The sequence below is a fragment of the Protopterus annectens genome, chromosome 6.part0 (genome assembly GCF_019279795.1).
Source record: "Protopterus annectens isolate FY-2018-M chromosome 6.part0, PAN1.0, whole genome shotgun sequence".
Lineage (NCBI taxonomy): Eukaryota > Metazoa > Chordata > Ceratodontiformes > Protopteridae > Protopterus > Protopterus annectens.
The window spans coordinates 1,206,116,218-1,206,142,720 of NC_056737.1; the positions used below are offsets into that span (position 1 = coordinate 1,206,116,218).

The 26,503-nt window shown below is 41.2% G+C and overlaps 1 protein-coding gene across 2 annotated transcripts in view; it reads right to left on the bottom strand.

Annotated features, from left to right (window-relative positions):
• The window catches only part of COBLL1 (cordon-bleu WH2 repeat protein like 1), a 1,696,088-nt gene that overhangs the window by 1,193,555 nt on the left and 476,030 nt on the right, over window positions 1-26,503 (bottom strand). The gene's annotated exons all lie outside the window — the stretch shown is intronic.

Genomic DNA, 26,503 nt, shown 5'->3' on the forward strand with positions numbered 1-26,503 from the left:
AGGGCCAATAGCCTAGTACCAACCTGTGAACCATCCTGATGAAGCTTAATACACCAAACAGAAAATTTCTTCAACTTGGACACACACTTTCCTGGAACTGGGTTTCCTGTTCTCCTGCAGAACCCTAAACGTATCCTCAGTTGAAAGGGGATTATAACCCTATCATGTGAAGTGTCAAGTGAAGTGTGGACATGTGAGGGTGAAGGAGAAACCTCTTATGTTGTGTGAGAAGATCCAGTCGCTGACATAACTTGTGATGATTGTCCCTGACCAGATGAAAGAGGAGGGAGAACCAGTGCTGTCCACGCCAAAAGGAAATCACCAGCAAGATTCTTGGACAGTCCAGGTTGATCCTGTGCAGGACTCTGGGAGAAAAAGCAGAGGAACATCCCCTTCCAGGAAAAAGGCACTGGGACCACCTTCCAACCAGTGGACCTAGAAATGAACAGAAGTGAGGAAGCTGTCTGTTCAGAGGGGAGGCAAAAAGATCCACTTGAGGAATACCCCACCACTTAACAATATCCAGAAGCATTTCTCTATGAAGCATCCACTTGTGAGGTTGTGCCCTGGACCTGCTTAGAGAGTCCTCCACAAGTGTATGCTCCAAAGGAATTAAACTGCCTGAAGAAAAACTTGTTGTTTGATATCTAGATCCCAGGCCTGTATGGCTAGTCTGTAAAGAAGATAAGACCTTGTGCTCCCATGCTTGCTGATGCACTACATGACTGTGGTGTTGTCTGTATAGCCCTTTAAAAAGCCTGGGGACCAAAGACAGTGAAAGGCCTAAAAAGCAATTATAATCATCCACATCTCATTTATGTTGATATGGTCTGGCTGCTGATGGGAAGGCCAGAGACCCTGAACCATCAGACTGCTGAAAGCGGCTCCACATCTCTTATCTGAACCATCTGTAAACAGCTCTGAATTGGAATTGGGGGCTGGAAAGGGACGCCTTGGTTAAAGGATATGTGCTGAATTCACCAATGAAGCTTGAGCGTGAGACAAGGGAGTAAGGGGACTGAAAACTCCAGAGGCTGGCAATCTTGAAGCCACACCGGCCACACGTACATCTGGAACTTCCTCATATGAACCTTGGCAAAAGGAAGCATGGGAATTGTCAAAGCCATGAACCCTAGAACCCTTAGAAATTCCCTTGCAGAAATGACAGACAAAGTAAAGACTGAAAATAGGTTTTTGGAGTCAGAACCTTGGAAGTAGGCAGAGAAGCCAGCACTGCAATAGTTTGGATCCTGCACCCCAAGAAGATGTGATCTTGAGAGGGGGCAGGTCATACTTCTGGAGATTGATGGTGAAAGCCAGCCTCTACAAAAGGAGTCCAGTAAATTGCAGACCAGCAAGAGCCTGGAAGGAGAAGGAGCCTGAAGAAACAGTTCATTCAGAAAGCCAGACACTTGGTGAATACTCTTGGGGCTGTGGAAAGACCAAAGGGCAAAGCAGAGAACTGAAACTGAGAGGAAGAAACAGAGAAACATAAAACCTTCCTGAATAGGGGATGAATGGAGTAGTCTGTATAGAACATTATAGGTTCATAGGCGGATACTAGGCTAACTGCCCTCAAGGGCCATTTTAAGCCTGGACAATAACCAAAGGTTAGAATCAAACCCTGTACCTTGCGTTTATGAGATAAAGACATTAACCATTATTCCAGACCCGCCCTAAATAAATCAATTAAAAAATCCATTCATGAGGTTGTGCCCTGTACCCGCTCTGAAAGTTTGCCACCAGGTTTTATTCCAAAGGAATATAAACCACCTGAAGAAAAACCTACAGTTGGATAGCTAGATCCCAGGCCTGAAGGGCTAGTCTGCAAAGAAGGTAAGACCTTGTGCCCCCCCCACTTGTTGATGTCCCTAATTGTCCCCCCATCATTTTAGGCTTTGTCCAGATTTTTTGCTCTAACAGGTTGAGAGGTATGATTCAAACCAAAGTTTAACTATGGAATTTGGACTGGCAGCAAAGAAGTTCTGAGTCTGGAGCAGCCATACATCACCTTTATGCCCTACGTTGACATGGGGAGCATATGTCTGACATACAGTGCTGGTAGTAGGTAAAGGCTTTGGTATACTGGCCTAACACTGGGCTATCCTTGACAGGGGATCCCATCGGTTATGAATACTGCAACACTGATTTTGAAGGGCATCATTATTTGAAACATACTTTTTTTATCTAGCTCAGAGCTTTACGTATCATAATTGAAATTCTCCTGGCATGTGCTTTTCAGGGGGATGGTAAACTTGAGGAGAAAACAAAAGTCATCTGTTTTTGCCACATTTCATCAATATTTGCTTAGCTGAACAAAAAGCAACATTTTAAACCTACCTTATGGAAAACAGCAAGAACACCATTTACAGACTGTGAAAAAGTTTAGTTTTTAAGGTTGCCCGACATTTGGTATCACCATTCTGAAACACTTCTCTGCCTTCACTAACAAGTGATGGTGCTATTAATTTATGGCAGTTTGATGCGAGAATCCACTATTGTTCACTAATTTTTACTAATGTTCTTTTTTGTACCTTTTAAATATTTCTGATTGGACTGTTCACTGTGTGCATGACCACACATCTAACCTCCATCAACATACACAGACATCTGCCACATTAACATCCTTTCTAACAAATCAACTCAACACCAAATAACCCTTTCACTCCTCTGTCTTATCCAATCACCAAAAGCCACATCACCAGCTAGGTGGGGTCAGGGTACTCATTTCTCCAGTCTTGATTTACCTTTTTTGAAGTTATTATCCCCTTCAAAGCTAACAACTAGACAATGGCAAGCGGTTGCTATGCAGTTACTGTCACATGATTCAGAATGTTTTCTTTTGAGGCCCCCTACTCATTCATCAATATGCATAACACTGTAGCAAGGCAGCAGGGGCTGCAGTGTTGACTTATGGCTGTGTGCTTCCATACAGACATCTATGCCATAACACTATGACTCTGGCACACCTTACCGTCTCACCTCTCTCTTTCTTGACCAGACATCACCGCACCTCCATGCAGTGTTTAAGCAGTAACACCGAGCCATCATCATCTTTATGGTTGGGATAGCTTATATTACTGATTCCTATTCCTTCCAGCTGTCTGTGCTAGTGTTTAGGATGGTAACCACCCAGGTTTCTGCAGCTGCAGTCAAAACTTCCTCCATCTGTTCCACAAAGCTTGTGTTATAGTCTGACCTTCATTACTGCAGCAATAACACAAATGATCTTATTTGGCAAAATAATTAAAGTAAAGCTGTTTTTCACCAACAGAAATTTCTTCAGGTTGCTAAGATATATCTTTGTCGCCAACATTTTGAAGACAAATTTAATAATTATCTTTTGGCCTCCATAGTTGTGGAACTCACAGTCATAAGGGAAGGTTGGACAAGACAGTCTGTGCAAATCATCTGGAGAGGCAGTCACCTTCGTAGGACATGGCTGCTGGACAAATTAATGCCACTTGTTTAGACTACACACTTGGACATTGCTGGAGTTGTCAGCCCACTTAGGAAAGTTGCAATGAATTCATTTAAAGCATCATGAAGGTAAAGTCAGAAAACCACCAGCTTTATGAAGAACAGGCTGAAGGCATGAGGCAGAAATCAGAACAATCAGTGAAAATCTGGATAGCTACGAAGAACTTGTACAACAAAGTCAGTAATCTGTAGACATTCAGGGATGGCTTTCTCCTTTGCAGATAACCGGTCAAGAAGCCTCTACCACCCAAAATACCTTTCAGACTGCCTACTGTGTTATCAAAAGGAAGACTCAGTGTATGTTAACTAAACTAAAATAGTATTTTACTATAATTTACCTTTTAACTTGAGTGAGTTCTTATTGCCTTCCACGCGAAAGCAGCCGAGTACAGCCCACTTCCACCCCATCCCTTACTAGGTTCCTTTTTTTCCCCATTAATCTCTTCCATTTGCCCATTTAGACTCTCTTCAGTGAAGTAGGTATCCCTATAGTTTCTCCTGTCGCCACTAGGTGGCGGTACATACTTGCTTTTAGGCCTACTCTTACATTATACTACAATTTTTAGTGGATTTCTTATATGACTAGACCCTCTTGGTTCCCTTACCCTGTTAACACATCCTTTATTGCCTATTCTACACTTTCACAGATCATTGTACGTTTGATTCTTTTCATTTAGTAAGGCAAGTGAGCTTGTCTACCCTACCTTTTGCTGTAGTCGTTACTACAGTTTCTGATTGTTAACAGTAGCTCCTCCACCCTTTGGTTCTTCCCGCTGCGTTCGCCCTGCAGGCTCACTCTGCTCTCCATACCCTACCCTCAATTCCCACCCACCCCCAGTGTAGCTAACCTTATACTTCTGCAACCACAGCCCTTCCCCTCATCACCCTATCAGTGACGTCTGCTAATTAAGTGCCCCACCTCCACTTCCTACTACTCCTTAAAGCAACTCTGGAATAAATAAATAAATAATAAATATGTCCTCTCCCTGCCCTCTCCACTCTAATCATCCTTTTTGATATCTTTATGCAACTTTCTCTCCTACTGCCACCTTTATATTAGCCTATAATATATTCTTTCCCTCAACTTACTCTACATCTTATCCTACTCTTCCTAATGGCCTCAATACAGAAGACTAAATACACAAACCTATTACTCTTAACTACTATTCTTGCTTCTCTAACTATACCCTATACTCTAACCACCTATGAACATTATTCACTTACTGAACATCACCATCCCCACCAGCAAACTCAATCAGTTTCTCATGTAAACTCCCTCAACCACATAAACATAACCTCCACTTCTATCTATATACTTCCAAAGTATCATAGCTCTACCCATGTTATTTATTTCCAAGACAAGAAAACTCTAAATAACTATAACAAAATTCTAAAGATTATATATGTAACAACACCCCCTATTAGATGGTGATATTCATCCAAACCCTGGCCCCAATAATAAAATTACCAGTGACCCACACAACCAATCTTCTCATACTACCTTTACCCCAATAAGGCTCTCTAACTCTCTCCTGATAGCCCACCCCAACATCCATAGCATTAACAATAAAATCACCCACCATCATGCACTCTTAGAAGTGCACTCATTTGATATCCTTTGTATTACAGAAACATGGCTAAAGCCTTCAACTCAGGACCAGGAAATTACCCCTCCAGGATATAATATCCTGAGATGTGACCGCAAAACCAAAAAGAGTGGGGGTGTAGCCATTCTCTATAAATCAGAACTTCAAGTTACATCCTTCAATATGTACCTACCCTCAGATACTAATGCTGAAACCCTTACTGCTAAACTTCAAATCAACAACTGTAAATCTATTTACATAATTTGCTCCTATCTTCCTCCCGGTAATAACATCAATACTCTTGAAAACATCCTCAGTTGCCTCTCTACTCACTTACCTCAGGAAACCATAGTGCTAGGTGACTTTAATATAGACTGGGCTACCTGTAGCTCCCCTAATCCTATCACCCACATAGATCTATACGTTTTTTCCCAAATAATAACCACCCCTACTAGAATCCATAAACCAGGCAGTAAGGAAACCACCCTAGACTGGATCCTTATAAACAGCCATCCTGACACATATAAACCAGGTACCCTTCCAGATGACATCAGTGACCACACTCTAACCTACATAATTAAACAAAAAACCAATAGCCCAAATTAAAAAAATTTCAAAACCTCACACTCTAAAAAACACTTTTATCCAGAGAGCTTCCAAAATGAACTTAAGGCATGTGACTGATCACCACTACATCATCTTCAACTTGATGAAGCAGTGTCCTACTTTAATACAAAATTACTACAAATTCTATAATACCATGTCCCAGTTCTCTCTACCCGAATAAGGACCAAAATTGCCCCATGGCTCACGAAAGAAACTAGCAAAAAATCCTCCTATGTAATAAAATTTTGGGCCAAATGGAGAGCCTCTAAAAACCCATCAGACCACCTTTACTTTAAACAGTTAAGAAATGCCACCAAAAAAGCAATTCTGCTCGACAAAAAAACTTTTACCTTCACCTCCAACAAACCCACCAGCAAAAACCTCAAAAGTTCTAGTTAGACATTAACAAACTACTTCAGCCAGGGCTCTCTAAAACTCCTGCTCCATCAGTTATCAGCCATAATAACTCTAAGCAAATTGTTGATGCCTTCAAAAACTACTTTACTGAAGCCATTCAAACTCTAGCTAATACACTACCCCATGTCAGCACTACCCCTGTCAGCAGTACCCCTGTCAGCACTACCCCTGTCAGCACTACCCCTGTCAGCACTACCCCCTGTCAGCACTACCCCTGTCAGCACTACCCCCTGTCAGCACTACCCCTGTCAGCACTACCCCCTGTCAGCACTACCCCTGTCAGCACTACCCCTGTCAGCACTACCCCTGTCAGCACTACCCCTGTCAGCACTACCCCTGTCAGCACTACCCCTGTCAGCACTACCCCTGTCAGCACTACCCCCTGTCAGCACTACCCCTGTCAGCACTACCCCCTGTCAGCACTACCCCTGTCAGCACTACCCCTGTCAGCACTAGCCCTTTAATCACCACAAATAGCCCAGTTCCTTCTTTTCATATACAACCAGTACCTACATCCCTCATTTGGACCCTCCTTCAAAAACTCACACCATGCACCCCTTCAGCTGACTGTCTACCAGCTGAATACCTACAAATAGCAGCTAAAGCAATCGCCTATCCCATTTCCATCCTTATAAATAGAACGATTACAGAAAGCATAATCCTTCCATCTGGAAAGTCTCCCATATCATCCCTCTACATAAGGGTAGTACTTATAAATAGAACGATTACAGAAAGCACAATCCCTTCCATCTGGAAAGTCTCTCATATCATCCCTCTACATAAGGGTGGTACTTATAAATAGAACGATTACAGAAAGCACAATCCCTTCCATCTGGAAAGTCTCCCATATCATCCCTCTACATAAGGGTGGTACTTATAAATAGAACAATTACAGAAAGCACAATCCCTTCCATCTGGAAAGTCTCCCATATCATCCCTTTACATAAGGGTGGTACTTATAAATAGAACAATTACAGAAAGCACAATCCCTTCCATCTGGAAAGTCTCCCATATCATCCGTCTACATAAGGGTGGTACTTATAAATAGAACGATTACAGAAAGCACAATCCCTTCCATCTGGAAAGTCTCCCATATCATCCCTTTACATAAGGGTGGTACTTATAAATAGAACGATTACAGAAAGCACAATCCTTCCATCTGGAAAGTCTCCCATATCATCCATCTACATAAGGGTTGTACTTATAAATAGAACGATTACAGAAAGCACAATCCCTTCCATCTGGAAAGTCTCCCATATCATCCCTCTACATAAGGGTGGTACTAATAAATAGAACGATTACAGAAAGCACAATCCCTTCCATCTGGAAAGTCTCCCATATCATCCCTCTACATAAGGGTGGTACTTATAAATAGAACGATTACAGAAAGCACAATCCCTTCCATCTGGAAAGTCTCTCCTATCATCCCTCTACATAAGGGTGGTACTTATAAATAGAACAATTACAGAAAGCACAATCCCTTCCATCTGGAAAGTCTCCCATATCATCCCTCTACATAAGGGTGGTACTTATAAATAGAACGATTACAGAAAGCACAATCCCTTCCATCTGGAAAGTCTCATATCATCCCTCTACATAAGGGTGGTACTTATAAATAGAACGATTACAGAAAGCACAATCCCTTCCATCTGGAAAGTCTCATATCATCCCTCTACATAAGGGTGGTACTTATAAATAGAACAATTACAGAAAGCACAATCCTTCCATCTGGAAAGTCTCCCATATCATCCCTCTACATAAGGGTGGTACTTATAAATAGAACGATTACAGAAAGCACAATCCCTTCCATCTGGAAAGTCTCCCATATCATCCCTCTACATAAGGGTGGTACTTATAAATAGAACGATTACAGAAAGCACAATCCCTTCCATCTGGAAAGTCTCCCATATCATCCCTCTACATAAGGGTGGTACTTATAAATAGAACGATTACAGAAAGCACAATCCCTTCCATCTGGAAAGTCTCCCATATCATCCCTCTACATAAGGGTGGTACTTATAAATAGAACGATTACAGAAAGCACAATCCCTTCCATCTGGAAAGTCTCCCATATCATCCCTCTACATAAGGGTGGTACTTATAAATAGAACGATTACAGAAAGCACAATCCCTTCCATCTGGAAAGTCTCATATCATCCCTCTACATAAGGGTGGTACTTATAAATAGAACGATTACAGAAAGCACAATCCCTTCCATCTGGAAAGTCTCCCATATCATCCCTTTACATAAGGGTGGTACTTATAAATAGAACGATTACAGAAAGCACAATCCTTCCATCTGGAAAGTCTCCCATATCATCCCTCTACATAAGGGTGGTACTTATAAATAGAACGATTACAGAAAGCACAATCCCTTCCATCTGGAAAGTCTCCCATATCATAAGGGTGGTACTTATAAATAGATTGATTACAGAAAGTACAATCCCTTCCATTTGGAAAGTCTCCCATATCATCCCTCTACATAAGGGTGGTACTTATAAATAGAACGATTACAGAAAGCACAATCCCTTCCATCTGGAAAGTCTCCCATATCATCCCTCTACATAAGGGTGGTACTTATAAATAGAACGATTACAGAAAGCACAATCCCTTCCATCTGGAAAGTCTCTCATATCATCCCTCTACATAAGGGTGGTACTTATAAATAGAACGATTACAGAAAGCACAATCCCTTCCATCTGGAAAGTCTCTCATATCATCCCTCTACATAAGGGTGGTACTTATAAATAGAACTATTACAGAAAGCACAATCCTTCCATCTGGAAAGTCTCCCATATCATCCCTCTACATAAGGGTGGTACTTATAAATAGAACGATTACAGAAAGCACAATCCTTCCATCTGGAAAGTCTCCCATATCATCCCTCTACATAAGGGTGGTACTTATAAATAGAACGATTACAGAAAGCACAATCCTTCCATCTGGAAAGTCTCTCATATCATCCCTCTACATAAGGGTGGTACTTATAAATAGAACGATTACAGAAAGCACAATCCCTTCCATCTGGAAAGTCTCCCATATCATCCCTCTACATAAGGGTGGTACTTATAAATAGAACGATTACAGAAAGCACAATCCTTCCATCTGGAAAGTCTCCCATATCATCCCTCTACATAAGGGTGGTACTTATAAATAGAACGATTACAGAAAGCACAATCCCTTCCATCTGGAAAGTCTCTCATATCATCCCTCTACATAAGGGTGGTACTTATAAATAGAACGATTACAGAAAGCACAATCCCTTCCATCTGGAAAGTCTCCCATATCATCCCTCTACATAAGGGTGGTACTTATAAATAGAACGATTACAGAAAGCACAATCCTTCCATCTGGAAAGTCTCCCATATCATCCCTCTACATAAGGGTGGTACTTATAAATAGAACGATTACAGAAAGCACAATCCCTTCCATCTGGAAAGTCTCTCATATCATCCCTCTACATAAGGGTGGTACTTATAAATAGAACGATTACAGAAAGCACAATCCCTTCCATCTGGAAAGTCTCCCATATCATCCCTCTACATAAGGGTGGTACTTATAAATAGAACGATTACAGAAAGCACAATCCCTTCCATCTGGAAAGTCTCATATCATCCCTCTACATAAGGGTGGTACTTATAAATAGAACGATTACAGAAAGCACAATCCCTTCCATCTGGAAAGTCTCCCATATCATCCCTCTACATAAGGGTGGTACTTATAAATAGAACGATTACAGAAAGCACAATCCCTTCCATCTGGAAAGTCTCCCATATCATCCCTCTACATAAGGGTGGTACTTATAAATAGAACGATTACAGAAAGCACAATCCCTTCCATCTGGAAAGTCTCCTATCATCCCTCTACATAAGGGTGGTACTTATAAATAGAACGATTACAGAAAGCACAATCCTTCCATCTGGAAAGTCTCCCATATCATCCCTCTACATAAGGGTGGTACTTATAAATAGAACGATTACAGAAAGCACAATCCCTTCCATCTGGAAAGTCTCATATCATCCCTCTACATAAGGGTGGTACTTATAAATAGAACGATTACAGAAAGCACAATCCCTTCCATCTGGAAAGTCTCTCATATCATCCCTCTACATAAGGGTGGTACTTATAAATAGAACGATTACAGAAAGCACAATCCCTTCCATCTGGAAAGTCTCTCATATCATCCCTCTACATAAGGGTGGTACTTATAAATAGAACGATTACAGAAAGCACAATCCTTCCATCTGGAAAGTCTCCATATCATCCCTCTACATAAGGGTGGTACTTATAAATAGAACGATTACAGAAAGCACAATCCCTTCCATCTGGAAAGTCTCCCATATCATCCCTCTACATAAGGGTGGTACTTATAAATAGAACGATTACAGAAAGCACAATCCCTTCCATCTGGAAAGTCTCCCATATCATCCCTCTACATAAGGGTGGTACTTATAAATAGAACGATTACAGAAAGCACAATCCCTTCCATCTGGAAAGTCTCCCATATCATCCCTCTACATAAGGGTGGTACTTATAAATAGAACGATTACAGAAAGCACAATCCCTTCCATCTGGAAAGTCTCTCATATCATCCCTCTACATAAGGGTGGTACTTATAAATAGAACGATTACAGAAAGCACAATCCCTTCCATCTGGAAAGTCTCCCATATCATCCCTCTACATAAGGGTGGTACTTATAAATAGAACGATTACAGAAAGCACAATCCCTTCCATCTGGAAAGTCTCCCATATCATCCCTCTACATAAGGGTGGTACTTATAAATAGAACGATTACAGAAAGCACAATCCCTTCCATCTGGAAAGTCTCCCATATCATCCCTCTACATAAGGGTGGTACTTATAAATAGAACGATTACAGAAAGCACAATCCCTTCCATCTGGAAAGTCTCCCATATCATCCCTCTACATAAGGGTGGTACTTATAAATAGAACGATTACAGAAAGCACAATCCCTTCCATCTGGAAAGTCTCCCATATCATCCCTCTACATAAGGGTGGTACTTATAAATAGAACGATTACAGAAAGCACAATCCCTTCCATCTGGAAAGTCTCCCATATCATCCCTCTACATAAGGGTGGTACTTATAAATAGAACGATTACAGAAAGCACAATCCCTTCCATCTGGAAAGTCTCCCATATCATCCCTCTACATAAGGGTGGTACTTATAAATAGAACGATTACAGAAAGCACAATCCTTCCATCTGGAAAGTCTCCCATATCATCCCTCTACATAAGGGTGGTACTTATAAATAGAACGATTACAGAAAGCACAATCCTTCCATCTGGAAAGTCTCCCATATCATCCCTCTACATAAGGGTGGTACTTATAAATAGAACGATTACAGAAAGCACAATCCCTTCCATCTGGAAAGTCTCATATCATCCCTCTACATAAGGGTGGTACTTATAAATAGAACGATTACAGAAAGCACAATCCTTCCATCTGGAAAGTCTCCCATATCATCCCTCTACATAAGGGTGGTACTTATAAATAGAACGATTACAGAAAGCACAATCCTTCCATCTGGAAAGTCTCTCATATCATCCCTCTACATAAGGGTGGTACTTATAAATAGAACGATTACAGAAAGCACAATCCTTCCATCTGGAAAGTCTCTCATATCATCCCTCTACATAAGGGTGGTACTTATAAATAGAACGATTACAGAAAGCACAATCCTTCCATCTGGAAAGTCTCTCATATCATCCCTCTACATAAGGGTGGTACTTATAAATAGAACGATTACAGAAAGCACAATCCTTCCATCTGGAAAGTCTCTCATATCATCCCTCTACATAAGGGTGGTACTTATAAATAGAACGATTACAGAAAGCACAATCCTTCCATCTGGAAAGTCTCCCATATCATCCCTCTACATAAGGGTGGTACTTATAAATAGAACGATTACAGAAAGCACAATCCTTCCATCTGGAAAGTCTCTCATATCATCCCTCTACATAAGGGTGGTACTTATAAATAGAACGATTACAGAAAGCACAATCCCTTCCATCTGGAAAGTCTCCCATATCATCCCTCTACATAAGGGTGGTACTTATAAATAGAACGATTACAGAAAGCACAATCCTTCCATCTGGAAAGTCTCCCATATCATCCCTCTACATAAGGGTGGTACTTATAAATAGAACGATTACAGAAAGCACAATCCCTTCCATCTGGAAAGTCTCCCATATCATCCCTCTACATAAGGGTGGTACTTATAAATAGAACGATTACAGAAAGCACAATCCCTTCCATCTGGAAAGTCTCCCATATCATCCCTCTACATAAGGGTGGTACTTATAAATAGAACGATTACAGAAAGCACAATCCTTCCATCTGGAAAGTCTCCCATATCATCCCTCTACATAAGGGTGGTACTTATAAATAGAACGATTACAGAAAGCACAATCCCTTCCATCTGGAAAGTCTCCCATATCATCCCTCTACATAAGGGTGGTACTTATAAATAGAACGATTACAGAAAGCACAATCCCTTCCATCTGGAAAGTCTCCCATATCATCCCTCTACATAAGGGTGGTACTTATAAATAGAACGATTACAGAAAGCACAATCCCTTCCATCTGGAAAGTCTCCCATATCATCCCTCTACATAAGGGTGGTACTTATAAATAGAACGATTACAGAAAGCACAATCCTTCCATCTGGAAAGTCTCCCATATCATCCCTCTACATAAGGGTGGTACTTATAAATAGAACGATTACAGAAAGCACAATCCCTTCCATCTGGAAAGTCTCTCATATCATCCCTCTACATAAGGGTGGTACTTATAAATAGAACGATTACAGAAAGCACAATCCTTCCATCTGGAAAGTCTCCCATATCATCCCTCTACATAAGGGTGGTACTTATAAATAGAACGATTACAGAAAGCACAATCCTTCCATCTGGAAAGTCTCTCATATCATCCCTCTACATAAGGGTGGTACTTATAAATAGAACGATTACAGAAAGCACAATCCTTCCATCTGGAAAGTCTCTCCTATCATCCCTCTACATAAGGGTGGTACTTATAAATAGAACGATTACAGAAAGCACAATCCTTCCATCTGGAAAGTCTCTCATATCATCCCTCTACATAAGGGTGGTACTTATAAATAGAACGATTACAGAAAGCACAATCCCTTCCATCTGGAAAGTCTCCCATATCATCCCTCTACATAAGGGTGGTACTTATAAATAGAACGATTACAGAAAGCACAATCCTTCCATCTGGAAAGTCTCATATCATCCCTCTACATAAGGGTGGTACTTATAAATAGAACAATTACAGAAAGCACAATCCTTCCATCTGGAAAGTCTCTCCTATCATCCCTCTACATAAGGGTGGTACTTATAAATAGAACGATTACAGAAAGCACAATCCTTCCATCTGGAAAGTCTCTCATATCATCCCTCTACATAAGGGTGGTACTTATAAATAGAACGATTACAGAAAGCACAATCCTTCCATCTGGAAAGTCTCTCATATCATCCCTCTACATAAGGGTGGTACTTATAAATAGAACGATTACAGAAAGCACAATCCTTCCATCTGGAAAGTCTCTCATATCATCCCTCTACATAAGGGTGGTACTTATAAATAGAACGATTACAGAAAGCACAATCCCTTCCATCTGGAAAGTCTCTCATATCATCCCTCTACATAAGGGTGGTACTTATAAATAGAACAATTACAGAAAGCACAATCCTTCCATCTGAAAAGTCTCCCATATCATCCCTTTACATAAGGGTCGCATTTCTACTAAGATTTCTAACTTTCGACCAATTGCCTTACTCTCTCTAATAGCTAAAATAATGGAAAAATGCATCCACCAACAACTACTTGACCATCTCCTCCACAATAATTTATTTTCTGTCAGCATGGATTTAGGCCATTCCATAGTACCACCACTGTCCTGCTATCTTTTTCTGACTGTATAAACAAAAATCGTAACAATAACTCTCTTTCCTCTGCATTATTTCTTGACCTTTCAAAAACCTTTGACATGGTTAACCATCACCTACTTATTGATATACTAAAAGCCCTATCACTTGATCCACAAGCATTACTTTGGTTTAAATCCTATTTAGAAACAGACAGCAAGTGGTGCTCTGGGATAACAATCTATTTACACCCCTCCCTGTTAACATTGGAGTACCTCAAGGCTCTATTTTAGGCCCTCTTCTCAGTTTTTATTAATGATCTAAATACCAAATTTCCACAAGCCACCTGCATACAATATGCAGATGATTCTACTTTAATATGTTCTGCTAAGTCCATAACTTCACTCCAGACCCTCACCCAAACAGTATTTAATATTGTGGAAAATTGGTTCATGCAACATTGCCTCCTCCTTAACCCTAAAAAAAAACAAAATTATTACTCTTTACACCTACCCAAAAGTCACCACAAATGAATTTCACAGTAACCTTTAACAATGGAACTAGCATATCTCCAGACACTACAACCCAACTCCTAGGAATTACAATAGACCATAACCTCAGCTATGATGATCATATTAATACTACTATAAAATCTGTCAACAAAAAACTCGGCTCCCTTTATAGAATCAAACCCTTCCTTATGCCATTAGCTAGATCTACTATTGCCCAGACCCACCTTATCTCTACCCTGTTCTATGCCTCTGCCATTTATAACAATCTATTTAAAAATAACCTTAGCAAACTCGCAACCAGCTAAAACAACATTGCCAGATTTGCCACTGGTGCCCCATTTAGAACCCACCACTGCCACAACCTCAAACAACTGAGATGGTTAGAACTGCAGAACCAACTACTTTGTCAACAACTTATTATCACCCAAAAGATCCTTTACCACCCTGAGAAGACACCAATCCTCACTAATCTGATTACCCCATACAAATATCTTGCAGCACTACGCTCAGCTAATAAGCTCCTAGTTTTCACTATTAAATCAAACAACAAGGCTGGTGACTCACTATTCACTAACACAATGGGAAAAACCTGGAACCAGCTTCCAAATGAACTCTCAACTCTTTTTTCCACACTGCTTTTCAAAAAATATCTTAAAGAATATCTTGAAACACACTGGCTATGTCCCTGCTCTAACCCAGACTAATATCTCATTCCCCATCCTGAAACACACTGGCTATGTCCCTGCTCTAACCCTGACTAATATCTCATTCCCCATCCTGAAACACACTGGCTATGTCCCTGCTCTAACCCTGACTAATATCTCATTCCCCATCCTGAAACACACTGGCTATGTCCCTGCTCTAACCCTGACTAATATCTCATTCCCCATCCTGAAACACACTGGCTATGTCCCTGCTCTAACCCTGACTAATATCTCATTCCCCATCCTGAAACACACTGGCTATGTCCCTGCTCTAACCCTGACTAATATCTCATTCCCCATCCTGAAACACACTGGCTATGTCCCTGCTCTAACCCTGACTAATATCTCATTCCCCATCCTGAAACACACTGGCTATGTCCCTGCTCTAACCCTGACTAATATCTCATTCCCCATCCTGAAACACACTGGCTATGTCCCTGCTCTAACCCTGACTAATATCTCATTCCCCATCCTGAAACACACTGGCTATGTCCCTGCTCTAACCTGACTAATATCTCATTCCCCATCCTGAAACACACTGGCTATGTCCCTGCTCTAACCCTGACTAATATCTCATTCCCCATCCTGAAACACACTGGCTATGTCCCTGCTCTAACCCTGACTAATATCTCATTCCCCATCCTGAAACACACTGGCTATGTCCCTGCTCTAACCCTGACTAATATCTTATTCCTCATCCTGCTCTCCCTATACTTCACTGCTCTGTCGGTCCGACACCTACCAGTGTTAACTAGTAAGCTAACCTCTAAATAGCATTTAACAAGATTTCCTTCTTAGAACTCTGTAAGAGTTTACTTACGCTAAAAGTGCTAGCCCTCCTCTACACTAGATGTAAACATAACTTTGTACATCTGTAAACCAGGCAAAAAAATAAAAAAATAAATAATTTTATATTATGTTTGTTTTCTGTATTAGATCTTAGCCTAAGTATAAGTTTTATTTTTATGTATAACCCTGTATACATTTTTTATGTATAATCTAAATAATGTACTGCAAATCATGTTACTACTGCATATAGCGTATGTTATGTCACTGCCTATGCTTGGAGCTTTTCTTCCTGGGCCTCTACTGAAAATGGACATGTATCCAGTTTGACTAGCCCGGTCAACAAATGTAAAATAAATAAAAATAAATAAATAAAATAGTTTGACAAGGCTTTTCTGCTACCCTATAACAAATATATACATATATATATATATATATATATATATATATATATATATAAAAGTATATATATATATGTTTATGGGTCTACTTCATTTGATTGAAAGACCATTTGACCGAAACCCATTTAGTCGAATGTTCATTTGATCGAAAACCAGTATTCAAAGCATAAAACTGAGATTTGTCTATCTCCCCAATGTCGTGCGACCCTGGAGTTGGTATATATACTTATGGGGGGTGTGGGGGGTGGTGGTGGGCAAAGCACCCCACCCAGTTTCCTTTAAAAGAAGAAAATAAAACAAAACGTGCAGATTTTAAATGAAAATAGGTGGGGGACTGCGCCCTCCATACCACCCCTAACTATATATACCAACTCCAGGGTCGCACAACATTGGGGAGAGGGACAAATCCCCGTTATTTGCCTTGAATACTGTTTTCGATCAAACGAACATTCGACCAAATGGGTTTCGGTCAAATGGTCTTTCGATCAAATGGAGTAGACATATATATATATATATATAAGTGCGACTCAGGCTCAATTTGTTGCTTGACATGCAGGCAGGAGGGTGGCAAGTCCATCTTGTGGAGAGGGGCATGATCTTGGATGCATTACTGCATTAAATCTCTGACAGAGGCCAGAGCCATATATGGGTTGTTGTACTATGGGGGGCAGACCTCATGGCTGAGGCATAAGTGGAGATGTGGCTGCAATTCCATGGAGCCTAATGCATGGCAGTCTCTGGGGACAGGATCAGGGCACAAAAGGGATGTTGTATTAGGTTGAAACACTCACCAGCAGCAGAGTGACACTACCCCAGATTCCTCACTCTCCTTATTTGCCCTGGACATGAGTCAGGATTAGTCAGTTGAAGGCTATGGCAGGTCCAGCAAACCCAGTATTTTAGGAAAGGTCTTGAGAACAGCCGATGGTCAGTTGCGGAGAGCTGAAAAAATGTGTTGTAAGGGAAAATATAATTGTATAAAAACCCAACAAAGGACGGAGAGGGTCCTAAACTGTACTATTCTCCTGACTAGTTAACCCTTTTGCATGTCTTCATCTGACTATGTTGTACTTCCTCAACAGTTTATGTTTAACGACGGTACAAATACATTGTGTTGAAATCTGCAAGCTGTGCATTGTACTTTCTGTGCAACGTAGAAATATATTTAAATGCTGACAAAAAAAATCAAGTCATGCATAGATGCACACTGCAAGTTAGATTATGGATTTATTTTTTATAATAACCTGTTTTAACTAATCAAAGTTTTGAAAACTAGAGCTATATATTTTAAAAGGGACACTTCAATGCTGCTCTTCTGACAAATCTATAAAACAGGTGTGCAAGATGAATAGATTAAGAGCAAAAGGAAACCATTTACTAAAAATAAACCCTTTCAGTTCTTCTGATCAGTCATCAAAACTACTATATTGAAATAAAGTTATATTAGATAAATGTACTTAGCTGGCAATAAAAGTATATAACCAGATGGCTGACCAGGTTAATGATTTACATGTTTAGTTTTCATTGTTAACTTACACAAAGCTGTAGATATCCTGCTGGTAAACGGCTCGAGGTCATCATACCGAAAACAGTAAAATGCAAATCAAAGGAAGTGATAACACTCGTTAAAAAGCGCAGCCTTGAAAGACACACTCATAAACCAAGCAGCCCAAACCACATAACAGGTTCATAGGTTCATACTAGGCTATCTGCCCTAGGGCATTTATAAGTCTAGCCAGAGTGTGTTTGGCTTTCGCCACCCATTTTAAATGAATTTTGCTATGCCCTTTTTCGAGGTTAGTATAATGTGCCTCTGTCTAACAGTGACACAGAAGTGATACCCGGGGTGAACCTACTATCTCCCATCCACTCATCAAGATTCCTCTTGAAGAGAGTCAATGAGGGACTCTGCCTAACCTGGACTGGGATTTTATTCCAGAGTGAAGGGAACCTCTGGGTTATGAATCTGTCCCTCCAGCATGTCCTATTTATTTCAGTGCTGAGGTTCAAGTCTCTCGAGCGTGTAGCTCGATGGGATTTGGATTTTCTGAGGTGCAGCATATCCATTAATTCCGGGTTGGACATGGCTTTATACGTCAGGCACAGATCGCCACTGAGCAGGTGGTATGCCACTGAGTAGAGCTGGAGTTTCTTTAACCAGGCAGCATATGGCATCTGTTTGAGCCCTTTGATCCTCTTGGTGAGGTACTTTTGGGGTCTTTCCAGTTGCTGCAGGTGTCTGGTAAGGTACATCCCAAAAGGGGCATTGTACTCAATTATGGGCCTGATGAGGGATGAGTAAAGAGACACAATGACCTCCTCTGATCTAGATGTGAATCCCTTCATGATTAGGTGGGCTATATAAAATGTTTTTCTAACCACTTTGGCCACGTGGTTGCCAAATGAGAGATTGCTATCAACTTGGGTCCCTAATTACTTCTTCTGTACTTAATGGATTACCACCTATGTGGTAATTTGTGGGCACTTTGTTTTTGCCAAAGGGGATGACTATACACTTTTTGGTGTTTAGCTTGAGGCCATGGCTCTGGCACCAGTTGTCTGTTTCTATGAGGCCCTTTTGTAGGATGCTTGTGTCAGCTGGAGAGTCGATTATGGCGCCCAGTTTGCAGTCATCTGCGAACTTGGTCAGCCACAGTCCTTCCGTGTTAGCCAGTACCTCCGAGAAATATTTACCGAACAAGAGAGGTCCCAGGACTGAGCCTTGTGGGATGCCACTTGTAACTGGTTTGGAGTCTGGCATGGCTCCAGCAATTCTAACCATGTGGGTTCTGTCCTTGAGCCAGTTTGTAACCCATCTAGTGACATAGGAGTTTATATTTAAGCTGGTGAGCTTATCTATAATGCCCGAGTCGGGTATTGTATCGAAGGCTTTTGCAAGGTCCAGGTAGGCTGTGTGGACCACCATCCCCTCGTCAATGGCCTTGGCGACTGTTTCAAAGAAATCAACCAGGTTTAAGAGGTAGGATCTGCCCTTAACAAAGCTGAACTGGGTAGGATCCAGTGTCTGTAGGTCCCCAATATCTTTATTTATGAGGTCCATGATGATCCTTTCCATAGCTTTGCAGACCAAGCTAGTCAGGCTTATGGGGTGATAGTTTCCAGGATCCGTTGAGGCACCACCTTTGTGGAGAGGGACCACTGTTGCTGTATGCCACTCTTTGCATACATATCCTTTAGTAAGGCTGAGATTGAACAGTAGTTTTATGTTTGGGTTTAGTTCTTCTTGGAGTTTATGTAGAACGCAGCCCAGGACACCGTCTGGTCCCACTGATGCTGTGTTTTTTGCTTTGGAGAGGGCGGCTCTTACCTGAGCATCTGAGATGTCAGGGGCAGCACTCTGCTGGGATAGATATTTGCCCTTTTGGTGGGGAAGGGGAGTTTGCACTGAACCTGTCAGCTAGGATGTTGGCAATGTCTGTGGGTTCGGTGTATTTTTTGTCATTTTGGACTAATTCTGAGCATATCTGGGAATTCCCACCCAGGTTCCTAACATAACTAAAGAAAGCCTTGTGATTATCCTTAGTGTCCTGTGTAATTTTTCTCTCGAAGCTGGCTTTAGACGATTTTATGAGTGCCCGTAGTTTTTTGCTAATACTGATCAGTGATGCCTTCCCTTTTTGGGATTTTGCTCTATCATGTAGTAGCTTCCTCCTTCTATTGTATAGTTTGTTTATGGCTGGGGTCCACCAGACAGGACGCCTAACTTTGGAGGATTGGGTCTTGGTTTTATTTGGGATTGCATGATCCATGCATTCCTGAAGGTGTTCATAGAATGCATTTATAAAGGATTCTGCGGTCTGGGCCATATTTTCCACAGGCCCAGGGGCATTGAAGGATTCCACCTTGGTTTTGAGGAGTGTGAAATTTGCTTTAGAGAAGTTTTTCACTGTGGTTTTCTGGGCAGGGGCTGGGGTCGGGATGTCAATATCTAGTGAGATTAGTTTATGGTCTGATCTTACCAGTGAGGGATACACTTCTGGTCTGGAGCATAGAGTCCCCATGTTGGTGATGATCAGGTCCAGTAAGTTTTCCCCTCTTGTGGGAGTGGCAACAAGTTGTTCCATAGAATTTGAGTTTATAAATTCTAGGAACCTTCGGGCTAGGGTGTTGGAGCTAGAGTAATGCTCCCAGTCTATGTTAGGGTAGTTGAAGTCGCCCAATATAATGGTGTTTGGAGAGACCTTCATATTTTCCAGTGTTCTCAGGAAGGCCGAGTGGGGTTCCTGGGTTTGGGAGGGTGGTCTGTAGCAGTCAATAAACTGGAAGGCAGTTTTACCCACTGTTAGTTGCACATGGATAGTCTCTGATGCTTCGTGCTGTGCCACCAACCTGGAGGTGTGGGTATCTTTGACGAATAGTGATACTCTTCCTCCTTTTGTGGTTTGGTCCAAGTTTTGGGGCCGAAAAACATGGTATGAGGTATAACCTGGTAGTGCTGGGGTGCTCTCCGGAGCCTTGAATCAGGTTTTCTGTTACTGCATAGATATCGATGTTCTCCATGCTAAGGAGAGTTTCGAGTGCGTGCATCTTGAGATTTAGACTTCTGGCATTGAGTAGCATTACTCTTAGTTTCTTATCCCTTGTGATACCTATGGAGGTGGGTTTGTCTTTTGAGCCTTGCCTAAAAAGGCACTATGGGGGTGGCAAGAGCCTTTGCCAATATCCGAAAGCCCAGGGGTGACAGGTGTAAGCCGTCCCTAGCGAAGCATCGTGGCTTGTCGAGCCTGTCATCCCAGGCAGACAGGCATTGGATCCCCTTTGAATGACACCAATACTTAAGCCAATTGTTGAAATTGATCATCTTGTCTTCATATTGTGGCATCATTCTTGGTGAGGGTAAGATGCTACTCAAGGTCAGGGTCATACCGGCCTGGGCTACATGCTCAGAGAGCTCCTCTATGTCTCTTTTCATGCAGTCCAGGGAGGTACTTCTCAGGTCATTCACACCAGCATGGACAATGACTGAGTCATATTTGTACTTGCCTTGGAGTGACCTGAGTGCTTGTGTTATGTGGCGGATCCTAGCGCCCGGCAGGCAGCTCACCGTGACCTTCTCCTTGTTCAGCCTTGTGAGCGGGACGTCAGTGTGCCTGACGATAGAGTCACCTATTACAAGTGTATCAGGTGTGTTGTTTAGCCTTAAGGGCTGTGACTGTTTGGCACACTGGCTTTGTGAGCTATGTGTTGCACGTGTTTTGTTTTGGGGTAGCAGTTGCTTGGGTGTCTGCTTTGGTGGTCTCTGCTGCTTAGGCAGATTTTTATTTAGAGCTTTTTTTGTGTGTTTCTGTGTTTGGTTTGCTGTCGTGGTAGGTCTATGTGAGACTGGAATTGTAGTGAGTGTGGTTTCCTTCTCCTCCTGACTGGTTACGCCAGTACTGAGTTGAGAGAGCTTAGCCTCCAGTTTGGCTATATGGTTGCATCTCTCACATGTGTTGGAATTTGTTGGGAGGAGGAGAGGATTGTCTGTGTACATGAGGCAGTTGTAACATTGCCTCAAGATTCCCAGATTCACCAGCTGGACCAGAGGAGATTGACTGACCTTTGGACATGCTAGAATAGTATTGGGAATTCCTTTATAATTGAAAAAAAGGGCCAATGGGGAACAAAGTACTCAAGGGGAGTTTGTGAGGGTGTAGTGCTTTTAATTTTTTAGTGCTGACTTATATAATTGCTTTAGTGAGCAAGTGCCAGGCTTTAGAGTGGGAATAGGGTGTTTATTATGAGAACTAGATCAGTTCTAAGGGAAAAAGTGAAGAGCAGACTTTGTGGAGCCGAGAATGGTTTAAACCCAATTAAGCGGTGCTGTCCGATGCTGCGTATTGCGCAAAGCCGCGCTAAAGCGGGTTTTATACAGGGGGATTTGAAAGAGCTAGAAATTGGCCCAAAATGGCCAGTAGACTACCAGATTCTTGTGCTGGGAACACTCCTCCAGGGATAGATAGGCTGCTCCAAGCTCCCCGCTGCCACTGGTGAACAAAGAAGCCTCCCTTTATCCAAGAAAGGAAATGGGCAACACAGGAACTTTCCAAAAGTCATAACATACATTATATATATTTCTAATGGGAACTCCAAGTCCCTCACCACCCCTGAGGGGGCTGCATCCTCCTACATACTGCAAACTGACAGTTCTATCTGCTGCAGGAATTTATTTATTTATTTATATTTGTCTATTGGAAAGTCCGACTGGACACAGGTCCATTTTCAGCAGAGGCCCGGGGAGAAAAGCTCCACAGTACAATAGAATGCAGTACATGAGAGAACAAAATATAGAACATACAATTGATTTTAATACATAATAGGTTAGAAGTTAACAGTTTTAGTTAGACAGTAGAGTAGACAATCATTGAGGTACATAGTAAAAACATTGAGGTACATAATCAAAAACTTAAATAAATTTGTTTTTTTTTTTTTTTTTTTTTACCAGTATCTGGGTTTACAAGCTTTTTAGGGCAAATCTGTTTATACTTATCTGAACATGTGATACACAATTAGATTGGTATGGATTAACCTGGAGAGTAACATGAGCATAGCCAGTCAGTTAACTGGAGTTTTTTGAAATGACTGAAGGAAGTGCTAGAAGTTATATGGATTGGTAGTGTGTTCCAGGTTTTGGCAATGGTGCTGGCAAAGAGTGATTTACCAGCATTGTTTTATGTTGGATGACAGTTATTAGGTTCTGGCTGTTAGATCATAGGGCTCTAGTGGGAATGTGGGGCTGTATTAAATGCTAAAGTGCTGGGGTTAACTCTGGGAGGTAGTAGAGCTTGTGAGCTATAAAGAGTTGATTGAGCATGAGTATATGAGGCAACTCAAGCCAATTAAGCTGTTTTAGGGATAGACAGTGGTGGACCTGTAAGAAGCATCAGATGCAAACTTGGCAATCTTATTATAGCAAGATTCCATTTTATTTAGTTCGGTTTGGCGTACATTAATCAGTATGGGAGAGGCATAGAGGAGGGTGGATAGGAGATGAGTCCTAGCGATGGTGACTTTGGTATGTTTAGTCATAAACTGTTTGTTCCTGTAGAGGAGGACTAGCTTTTTATTAACTTTCTTGATGGTTTGTGCTATGTGGATGTCAAATTTCAGGTTATTGTCTATTTCTATGTCTAGCAGTTTAGCGTGTGTGTGGTTGGACTAATTTGAATGTTTTCTTTGGAGTTGATGATTAAGTTGTTGCTCAGGGGAGGAGATCTACCTGGGCCAAAGAAAATTAGTTAAGTACTTTTTCCTCTAATTTCTCTCAATCTTTCTGAATATCTTCTGTCTGGAAATTCTGGCCTTCTTGCACAGTAGTTACAATACATAATTTCTTCCTTCTCTCAGCAGTCCACTCTATCATCTTTATGGCTCTGTTTTTGGCCTATGAGTTTTTGAGTTTTTTTTGTTTGTTTTTTGTGGACTGCTACTTTCTTTTACAATGGAGGGGGCATTCCTGTATGGGTTTGTTGATTTCTGATGAACAGTTTGGTCAGATCATGCACTGCTCTGCATAGCCTGAGTGTTATAGCATGCATGACACCATTCTCTGTTGCCTATGTCATGGGGTATACTTGTAGGCTAGGTGCTGCATGTTTGCCAATGCTGCAATGCTTTGGTCTTGTTTCTGCCTCAGTTGTGGCTGTGGTCCCGTTATCATCCCCTGTATCTCCTTCCTACACTGGTGCTCCCATTGCCTCAGTTATGGCCTGTCCTGCACACAGTTGTTGGACTGCACTGCCTGTTTATCAAAAAACACCCTCCTGCACGAACGGCTGGTGCATGGCTGAAAAAAACAATCCAAAGTGAAGAAAAGAGCCAGCACTCCACTCCATGACACAGGCGATAGTTATTTTATTTTAAACTTCAAGACAGCAAAGAAACATAACCGTACACCAACATGGTTGTACCGGTTTCGGCAAAGCCTTCATCAGCAACCAAACATGATGTAGACAAAACCTAACATGCTGTCTTCCAACTTATACAAAATTCGTATGGAATGCATGGAGCGCCCTCTAGTGCATCTATCAATAATGCACTTATTCATTAATACATGAAATGTAATAAAAATAAACACAAATGTCCCAAAAATATATAAATTGATATAAAAAAAAAAACCCAATATAACAACAAACATATAAAGTGGATGCTTCAAAAATGATAATTCAAACCAGGGGGAAAAGAGCCCCTAGTTTGATGATCCACATTTTCTCTTTGTAGGTGAGCCTATCATGTAAAACATGAGATTGTACGTGTCTGTCCTTAATGTGATCAATAACCATAAAACAAAAATTACCCATAGGGTGTTTAGAAATATGTTTATATAAAGAACTGGATCCCTTTTTGTTTTTGATATCACTAAGATGCTCCCCTATCCTGACTTTAAAAGGACGGGAAGTTTGTCCAACATAAAAAGCTCGACAATTGCATTGGGCCAAATAAATCACCCAGGAAGTACTGCAATTGGCAAAACATAAAACATCATAAACTTGTGGGCAATTTTGTGAGGAAAAGGTCCGGCATTTTAACACCCTAGGGCAATAGGTACAATGACCACATGGGCAGCATCCAAATAAAGAGCCTCCAAATAGATTAACTTGAGTGGTAGAACATGTATCCCCTATGATAAATCCTCTTGTAGTGACTAAGAAGAGAACCCAAAGACCGCCCTTTACGAAATGAATAACAACACCGGTCCCCTATATATTTCTCTAAGACATTATCCGATTTTAACAAATGCCAATGCTTACGGATAATGTTCATAAATCCAACCGTGTTCCTCCCATAAGTTGTTACCAATCTAAGCAAGTCCGACTTAGCATGATCCCGATTTTGATAAGTTAATAAATCAATTCTATCTTGCTGATTTGCAAAATGATTGACCCTCGTGATGTCACCCCCTAAATAACCCCTACTTCTAAACTTCGAAATAAGGCCCCGCTTGTGATGATCGTATGTGGAAGAGCTGGAACATATCCTTTTCACATGAAGGAATTGGGACTTGGGGATGTTCTTGATGACATGCTGGGGGTGGAAACTAGTGGCATGTAATAAGGTATTGAATTGATTAAATTTTCTAAATATCTCACTCTCAAGAGTGTTGATATCAGTTCTTTTTACCAAAACATCCAAAAATTTGATTTCATATCTAGAAAAAGTCAGCTTAAACTCCATCCCCTATATATTGCCATTTAAATACTCTAGGAATTCCAAAAGGAATTCCTCTTTAGCTCTCCACACCATCCAGCAGTCATCAAGATACCTCCTCCAAATATCCATCTCATTGATGTAATTATTGTGACTGATGTCATAAATCACCTGATCTTCCACATACGCCATGAATAAATCTGCATAAATGGGGGCAAAAGAAGCCCCCATGGCAGTTCCCTGAGTCTGCCAGAAACACCTGTCCTTAAAAAAGAACACATTATGAATCGGGACCTGTTCAGTCATGCATACCAAGAGGGTATTAAAACCAGGCTTGTAAATATTGGCCTTATCCAAGCAATACTGCAGGGCCAAAAGTCCTGCCCAGTGGGGAATACTAGTGTATAAGGAGCTGACATTCAAGGTGCACAAAAACCAATGGGATTCTAGTTGGGTCTCAGAGATAATAGAAACAAACTGTGTAGTATCCTGAATTCTGGAACGTATATCTACCAAAAGCGGTTTTAAATACAGTGTAAGAAATTCAGAAAGGGGTTCCGTAAGGGAACCCCTACCTGACACAATTGGTCTCCCGGGCGGTCTTATGGGGTCTTTATGGATCTTCGGGAGAAAATAGATATACTGCCTGCTAGGAAAATCAACCTTAAGTCGATGACACACTTCATCATTAATGATGCCCTCCTCTTTAGCCAAATCCAAAAACTTGTCAACATCCTTTTTAAATTGCATAGTGGGATCCACCTGCACTTCTTGATAATGATTTTGGTTGGATAACTGGTGATCAGCTTCAGCTTCAAAGTCCCCCAGATCCTGGACCACCACTGCTCCCCCTTTATCCGCTGAGAGAACAACAATCTCCTTGTTGTTGATCAGTTTCTCCAAACATATTCTCTGATTTTTATCCAAATTATCCTTGTGTGGGTTGTGAAAT